This window comes from Silurus meridionalis, chromosome 5 (assembly GCF_014805685.1).
Source record: "Silurus meridionalis isolate SWU-2019-XX chromosome 5, ASM1480568v1, whole genome shotgun sequence".
NCBI lineage: Eukaryota > Metazoa > Chordata > Actinopteri > Siluriformes > Siluridae > Silurus > Silurus meridionalis.
The window spans coordinates 26,982,340-26,991,890 of NC_060888.1; positions in this window are offsets into that span (position 1 = coordinate 26,982,340).

Genomic DNA, 9,551 nt, shown 5'->3' on the forward strand with positions numbered 1-9,551 from the left:
AACTATTCTGGAAAGATTCTCAGGCATGCAACTATATTTGGATAAAAAGTACATGATATCTTCTTGGTACAAGGAAAAGTTTGGGACTTGTAATGTTTACTACATATTGTGGATAATGTGAACAGGGAACAGGCTTTACCTTCTGACCCCTGATCGCTATCTGCCCCAGCAGTGTAACTGATTCCTGCATGCACATATAAGTGGTGTACAGAAACAAAGACGGGAAGGTAGAACGTCACCCTCTTCTGTTACCAGCACATACTTTCCCTTATTATTCACCAGCACAAGTGTGTGTGTGTGTGTGTGTGTGTGTGTGTGTGTGTGTGTGTGTGTGTGTGTGTGTGTGTGTGTGTGTGTGTGTTTTCAAAAAAATACTCTTAGCTTGGTTTACACCAAATCACCATCTGCTGAAACTTCAACTTGACCTGAAATCTGTTTGCAAACAAATAAAGAGCCTCTGCTAAGTTCCCCTACATGTGGTTCTTCCCCTCACAAAGCTGAAGACACACAATTGAAATGTTCCCTTCACTTGAACCAGGAGATCCAAAACCTGTTCCTGCATGACAATGCCCCTGTGCACAAAGCAAACTCCATGAAGATCTGCTTTCTTTGGGTTGGTGTGGAAGATCTCCTGCTATAGAGCTCCAACCCTACTGAAAACCTTTGGGGGTGAATTGGAACGACACCCCAGGCCTTCCTCACCTCACCTTCATCAGTACCTGACTTTACTAACAATCTTGTGGCTGAATGAATCTCACACACATCTCCACAAACACACTCCAAAATCTAGTGGAACATCTACTCAGAAGAGTTGAGGGTATTATAACAGGAAACAGAGATTGAATGTGGTATTGGATGTTCAAAAAAGTAAACTAATTATATGTGCTTTTTTACAGACAGACAGGCAGGCAGATGTTCCAGGTTCCAGAAAGAACCTCCTGGTGGGCATCTCATTGACATCTGTTTTACAGGTATTTTCTCTAAGGTTCTTCACTTTAAACAGCGTTCCCAGGAGAACCTCTCAACACCTGCTTTACTCGTCTCTTTTGCCCCAAGCAAACCCTTAAAAATGTTACATCTAAAAGCCTAAAGTTGGTCTGTCTGGAAGTATTCTCTCCAGCACTCCATTCAGAAGCTCTTAATGAAGCTACACTATATAGCCATTTGTAGAAATTCTGAGAACCCTTCTTTTGAACTTGTTGGAATTGTATCCAAAATACATTGTACTTGTAAAACCCCTGTCCTCTAGGAGAACTCTAAAATGTTTTATGATCATCCATACAAAAGTGGATTTCCTCTTAGGAGCAGGTGAAACTCTTTCTAAATCTCTAGAATCATTAACCATCAGGTGAATTCTTGAGGAACCCTGTTCACCAAGTTGCTGAAGCTCCACATCTTCCTTGTACATATTATAATTCTCAACGTTTAATCTAATAATAAGATATAAGATAATAAGAACCCTTAACTGTTGAAAGAACCCATGAGGAACTCTTTTGGTCCTTCAGAGAACACTTTACCAGCAGGGGGCGCCCTTCCATACTGCTAAACTAGCTGAACTTTCCTTTTCTTTTTAAAATCAGCTCAAAGATTAAACATTTGTTAGGAAGTGATGAAGTGTTTTTGGATGGAGCAGCTGTTTCATTCAAGACATGCCCAGATAGTGCGGGACAGACAGTGGAACGTCTGCAGAGCGCCATGGAGAGCACCAGGTGAGGAAATGGCGTGACGTGGGCTGAGAAATAAACATCAGAGGAACCCGAGTCTCCACGCCTCCATGTTCCTGCTTGCTTTTTTATCTACTTGTTTAGGAACATGCTCTGTGTTTTCTCTGTGTGACCTTGAAAGAACGTGTGGTAAACACTGAAAGTTCAGGAATGCTTGTGCATTCTTTTTCATTCACATTTCATCTTCTGGAAACCTCCCTGAGGCTGAGCGAATATCTGTGGTCTCTTGTGCGATTAGTAAAAACAAGTCTGTGGGGCTTCATCAAGTCTAGGTTCATGCACACCTCTTATTAAGCAGGTAACTGGAATATTATGTTGGGTCTGTACACGTGCCGTGTGCTGCGTGTGTTTCTCTCGATCAGAAGCTCAGGGTTTATAGGAGGCTTTTAGGGAATGACTCACTCTGAGGTTGTGTTTAATGGCCTGGGCATGTTCACTGCTGAGCCGAGATCAGAGCCGAGGCCTGGGGGAGAGCTGGCACTGACTCAACCTTCCTTACATAATCACTACAACTTCTTTATTCTGAGTCTCATCCAGTCCACACACTTATCCTCTATACTCCATCTTCTACATGTATCTCCTACACTCATCTTTATCATGAATCTTCTACATGTATCTCCTACACACATCTTCCTCATTAATCTTCCACATGTATCTCCTACACTCATTTTCTTCATTAATCTTCTACATGTATCTCCTACACTCATCTTTATCATGAATCTTCTACATGTATTTCCTACACTCATCTTCCCCATAAATCATTACATTTATTTTCTATACTCCTTCAATACTACATGTATCTTTTCTACTCCTTCATCTAAATGAATCTCCTACACTCTGATTCCACACTCCTGACACTCCTCAATTTCACTACACTCCATCTTCCATGCTCCTTTTTCTACACTCATCTTCTACATTCTATCATCCACACTTCTCTACTACACTCCTACTAAAAGTTCTTTCTTCATATTCTACACTCATCTACTGCTCCTACTTCCTCATTAATCTTCTACACTCATCTTCTCCAGTCATTTCCTACAGTCATGCATAATCACTACACATTCTTTCTTATGAGTCACTCATCCTGTACACACACTCATCTCCTACACTCCTCTTCCACACTCATCTCCACACTCCTCTTCCACACCTCTTCCACACCTCTTCCACACCTCTTCCACACTCCTCTTCCACACTCCTCTTCCACACTCCTCTTCCACACCTCTTCCACACTCCTCTTCCACACTCATCTCCTACACTCATCTCCTACACTCCTCTTCCACACTCCTCTTCCACACTCATCTTCCACACTCATCTCATACCCCTTTACAATCATCTTTTAAACTCCTCTTCTACACTTCCATTATTACACTCATTTGTTACACTCCTTCTTTACATTATCACATCTATCTATCTATAGAGAGAAAGAGAGCACAAATGAAAACGAGCAAACGAGCCTTAAACCCATAATAAACCTATGAAATGATCCTACAGAGATCCTACAGAGATCCTACAGAGATCCTCCACCAAACAATACAAATCAGAAAAAGCAACTCTTGTTTTTTATATTTACAGCATTTGGCACACACTCCTTTTTTACAGAGTGACTTATATTTATCTCATTTACACCACTGAGGGTTAAAACCGCTGGGATTTGAGCTCACGACCTTCTGATTCGTCATTGTCTCAACCCTGAGCCACCACTCCCACATCCCTCGAACCATCTCAGGGTTTGGGAGTGACTTTAAAATGCACTGAAACACCAAAACTGACATCTCATTTTGAAGAAAGGAGTTTTCTTCTCATAACAGTCATGAAAGAATGTTAAAAAGGACACGAGTCAGGCTGAGTGCTGGTTAATGAGGCCCTGAAGCTACGAGGAGCTTCTGCAGGAGCTTTAATGCTGTGAGAGGAGTCACAAGTACAATACACAGCATTAACTTGGTTTGTGTTCAAGCTTTCAACGAACTTTCTCCATAATGAATGAGCCAGTGGTGAGATGGCATGGGGAAGGAACCTCTAGAGGAACCAGACTTTCAAATTCATTACAGTTCCAGCTCCATTCACAGCATTTGGCAGATGCCCTTATTTAAAGTGACTTACATTTATACAACTGAGCTGCTATCCCTTTAATTCAATCTCAAAAGAAGAAATGTGTTTTTGCTGATGTCCTTCCTACCTGCTGGTTCCACATGATAATGATATAAAAATGATGAGCTCTAGATGTAATTAATGAGTTCATTTTCATGAACTTGAACTCCTTACAGCTTCACTGCTCTGCCTGCTCTGTTAAACAAGGCCGTGTAACAGTTTCCTCTTCCTGCCATTGTACACGCTCCTGTTTCCCATCTCCCCCTGCATGGAAGGTTCGGGGCACGTCCACGTCCAGGACCTTTGAAAAATTCTCCAACGTGGAAAGAAACACACTCATCAGTCATCGAGAAACTGTTATCCTGCAATCTGTAACACATACAATACTGGATAATATGTACTGGTGTGTGTGTGTGTGTGTGTGTGTGTGTGGAGCACTACCAGGACCAGGTTTTTTCCACTGGAAGCAGATGTAAAACAGTACTGAAAGGAAAATATGAAGGCAGCATGTGGCTTTATTCATCTCATACACTTAATTAGGAAAAGCCTTCACATCTCATTCATTCGTGTATCTAATGAGCAGGACGTTATGTAGTTTCTTTTGCTCTGATGTTCTTCAACTACGACATCTGAATTCACTAAGCGTGAAAAATTCCCTTGTCTGTTCGAGTCAATCACTGTACGTCTTCTTGAACATCCCATTCCACATTATTTTCTCATTTGCTGTTATAATAAGCTCCACTCTTCTGGGAAGATGATAGATTTTGTGGAAACACTTTTTGTTCGGCTACAAGCCCGTTAGCTACTGATGTAGGCCCAGGGTGACGTTCCAGTCCATACCAAAGGATTCCAATCGGGTTTGAGCTCTATAGCAGGAAATGTTCCACTCCAACTCATATCATCATGGAGCTGGTTGTCATGCTGGAACAGGTTTGGATCTGCTAGTTCAAGTGAAGGATAGACGTCAGATACATTTGCGTGACTCCAACTTTGGTGCTACACGTTTTGGGAAAGAATCACATAAGGATGGAAAAGTCAGGTGTCTTCTAATACTTTTGTCCTTCCAGTGTCGATTATCTTGGACACTTTCAACCTGGACTACTGTCAATATCTCTGTCAATGTCCATCCAATCTTTATATTTCATACTTCATAGTTCTACTTTATATTCTTTATATATTTATTAGTTTTATATTCTATTTACATGTTGGACAGTCGTAAAAGTATTTCGCTACGTCGTACTCTGTTTTAACGTGCACGTGACAAATAAAATTGAATCCGATAAGATGAATCAATAAGAAGAGCAGGATTTCTTTCAGCACTAATGATGAAGCTGTTGGTTTTAACTCCTTATGCCATTTTTTCCCGTTATTATTTTATTGATGGAGCTCAGGAAGGACATTAGAAAATCTATCTTTACCATTATTTATGTCATTTATATTTACATGTTTTATATATTTATTTAAGCAGCATATTCATTTAGAAAACTGATCAATCCGATGTATGTTCAATGCTCTAAAACCCACACCTGACCTCCCAGCCAATCACAATCCACCATTCACTCTGACCCTGGTAGAACTTAAAACAGTGTGCTAGATAACATAATGTGGTTCTGAGTCAAGACATTTAGAGGTATAATGGTGTCTTTTTACAAGCAAATGAATGTCCTGAACACTGGCTTGTGTCTTCCTTTTACGGTCCTGATTTTCTCCTCGTTTAGGTCCTTGAATGAGAAGTTAAATGAGATCTCATGCATTCCCCCACCTGGGAGAGGTTGAATCTGAGAAAGAAAACACACACAACTCTTTACGACGTCGTGGACTATTTTGGATCTCAGCTACTTGTGTGAATTCAGATCTTCCTTCCTTCCAGAGCTCACTGGATTATGACCCATAATGCACCATGACAGTGTCAGTTGTAGATGTTGAATATGTAACAGAAGCAAATCTAATTTTCGCTCCTGATTGAGGGTTTAATGAAGGCTGCAGGGTCATCACAAGTCCAACTGCGACATAGATCCGGCATGTGAACGTTTGTCAGTTTCACACTCACACATTACACTCATTTTCTCTTCTGAAGAAGTAAGAGCGGAAAAAAGGACACCGAGGTGAGAAACGACTGGGAAAGTGTAGCGTCCACAACGGAGCCAGGACTATACTCAGGCAACTCCTGACCTTCACGGACTTGCTTCTTCACAAAGAAGTGATAACGCACGGCCACAGAACGAGGAAGTACCATCAGGAGAAAGGAGCATCCGCGGTGGAATCCATGTTTTTTACACTTTGCATTCCAGAGAAACGCTAATGCACAACTCAATTCCTCCCACACTGTAAAGAGGAATGCCAGGGAGGAGGTTTATCAGCAGCTCCCTTTAACAGACTGTCTGACTACCTAGCGGAGTGTATCGAGCTGAAATCATCCGCTTGCTCGTTCACTGTTTACTTTAAGAACGCAGAAACAGGATCAGACCTCGAGGACACTGTTTAAAAGTGAAGTCCATTAAAAGAAACCATGAAACGCTTAAAGAGGCGCGAACTGATTCGGTTTATCGATTCTGAAACTGAGAATCCAAACAAACCGGACGGTCGCGTAGCAAATGAGCTAAATATAAACAAGAGCTAAAAAGACACTCTTTTAAGAACTGTGAGAAGTTTCTCACCGTCTCCATCAACTATTTTGACCCGGACGGTATTGTAAATTATACCCTGTACATGTTTGAGCCAAAGTCCTGGAATTACCAATTGCAATGGAGAACTGACATCTGCCACATCTGCATTGTAGATAAAATGATTTAATCTTACTGATGGAACTCACTTTAAACTTCAATCGTTTCCGAATTAAAATTCCAAACATCCAAAAACACACAGAACCCATATTCACTGGTAACAAGCCTTATGTGGTTCTTCTCCAAACTGTTACCACAAAGTTGGAGGCACACAATTGTACAGGACGTCTTTGAATGTAGCATAAAATTTTCCCTTTACTTGAACTAAGAGACCCAAACATTTTCAGGATGACACTGCTCCTGTGCACAAAGCCAGCTCCATGAAGATACACCCATCAGGCATAACATTATGACCACCTGAAAATAATGTGTTGGTCCCCTTTTGCTGCTAAAACAGTCGTGACCCGTTAAAAATTAACAGCATGAACGTCTTCAGCAGTTTGAGTTACAGGAGCTCGTCTGTTGGATCGGACCACACGGACCAGCCATCGCTCCTCACGTGCATCAATGAGTCTCGGCCGCCCGTGACCATGTCGCCGGTTCACCACTGTTCCTTCCTTGGAGCACTTTTGATAGATTATAACCACTACAGACCAGGAACATCCCACAACAGCTGCAGTTTTGGAGAAACTCTGCCCCAGACATCTACACGGCACAATTTCTCAAACTTGTTCCAAATCTTATGCTCGAACATCAACTTTGAGGACAAAATGTTCACCTGCTGCTTAATAAATAAATCAACCCACTAACAGGTACCATGGTGAGGAGATCTCCTGCTATAGAGCTCTGAACCCTATTAAACCCACCAACTTTGGGATGAATAAAAATGACACCTCAGGCCTCCTCACCTCACTTACCTGGTTACTAACACCCCTGTTTTGAGCTGAATGAGACCAAATCTCACAACATCTAGTGAAACACCTTCCCAAAAGAGTGGAGGTTTTTTTAAGAGCTAACAGAGACTAAATGTGGAATGGGATGTTCGAAAAGAAGCACGTACCATATTATAGTCAGGAGACCACACACATTTGTCCATATGTTGTATATATACTGTACATTCTAGAGAGGATGCACTTGGATGAACCCAAAACTAGTACAGAAATGATACTTCCTGGAAGTATAAAATCTAAACTAGAATATCCTGAAAGCTATTTTTTTATATTCATCTACATAATACTAAGATGCTGTGTGAGGAGGCAAAGCTACCAATTCCATGGAACTTCACATGCTTCGAATAGCACGACTGAAAATAAATTTTAAATCCAAACACCTGAAGGCATTGGACATGCCAAGACATCTGTGCTTTTTATCCTGGACTTCAAGACCAAGACCCAGGCCAGATCCTTTAATCATGCATTCTAATGGATGCACTTATCTGACTTGCATCCAGGTTGTATTTCTTAAGCATGAGTCTGAGAGCAGGATTGGGCCTGGCAGAGCTCAACTTCACTCTCTGTTCATGCTTGCTGGAGGAATTCGTCTCTCTCCACCTTCCAGCCACGTCTGGAGAACAATCAGATCCTCTGCACTTCTTTCAAGCAGGTGTGTAAGGTTTTCTACTGTTAGGTTTTTTTTCTGTCCTCTTTATGCCTTCAAGCACTTAAGTGTTTATTATAAAGATGAGGACTGATGTTTAAGTCCTGCGTGTGCTTGATGGATGCTGCTTGGCTCAGCCACCTTAGAGTAAAGCGAAAAATCTGGAATATTGATGTTTTGCGTACGGTTCAAATGAGCGACAGGGGATCGATTAGGGTTTAGGTTCTGCTTTTTAAACATGTCGCCGTTTTGTCTCTTTCCGTGTCCACATGGGTTTCCTCGGGGTTCTCTGGTTTCCTTCAAATCCTGGATTTCTATTTAAATTTTAACATGTGATGGATAGGATGTCTTTCCAGAACTGGATCCCAAACCACCCTGACCACGATAAGCAAAATAATTGTCAATTACTCATTAACAAATTTAATGACAGACTTCATACACCGTTCACATTCATATCGTTCACCAGAGGTGTTAAAAGGGTTTGAGCTCTATAGCAGGAGATCTTCATGGAGCTGGTTTTGTGCAAAGGGGCATCAGCATGGTTTGGGTCTCTTAGTTCAAATGAACGATACATTTCATGCTACTAAATTCAAAGATGGCCAATACAAATTGTTTGCCTCCAACTTTGTGCTATTAGTTTGGAGAGGCTGGAAAAGTCAGATGTCCAGATACATTTTCAGCCCTAATCAAATTCTTATTTGTTACTGATATTTGGAACATGGTAACAGTTAGTTGAATCTTAGACGAGACATTGATCTTTGGTTGTTTCTCACAGTTCTATTTTACTTTAAATAAAAAGTCACACATACTCACAACTCACAACTGTGAGATTAATCTCCGTTTAATCAGAATTTTCGCGGGTTCTCATTTGGAACATGACTAGTTGCGAATTATCTTCAAATTCGCGGGAATCCGCAGCGGGACCAAATGTTCAGGATCATTAGGAATAACATTTTAAACAGTTTTCACTAACGAATTTTATAAGATTTATTAAAAACACATTATTGTATTAATGTCTAGATGAATTCACTAAGGTACCATAGGGGCTGCGTCCAAAATTCGTGGATTTTCGCCACCCGTGGGGGGTCTTAGAACGTAACCCCCGTGAGTTCCGGGGGACCGCTGTATTTTTAAATATGTCTTCACTTGATCTCTGGAGCTCCAACAGAGTGAGAATCAGGTTCTTGGTCAGTTTTTTCTATTAAGGCCCTTCAACATGATTAACAGCTCTCATCAAAATTATCAAAATTCTTGAAGAAGTGAGGACTCATTGTGCTCTTAAGAACATTTAATGAAGCAGAAATTTAACAGAAATAAACCGTTATATTAAATATGAATTCAGAACATAGTTAGGGGTCTTTTAGTGGTTAAGGTGTTAGACTTTGGATTTAGAGGCCATAAGTTCAAATTTAAGCCACACCAAGCTGCCACTCCTGGGGCCCCTGAGCAAGGCCCTTAACCCCATAGCTGCTCAGTTGTA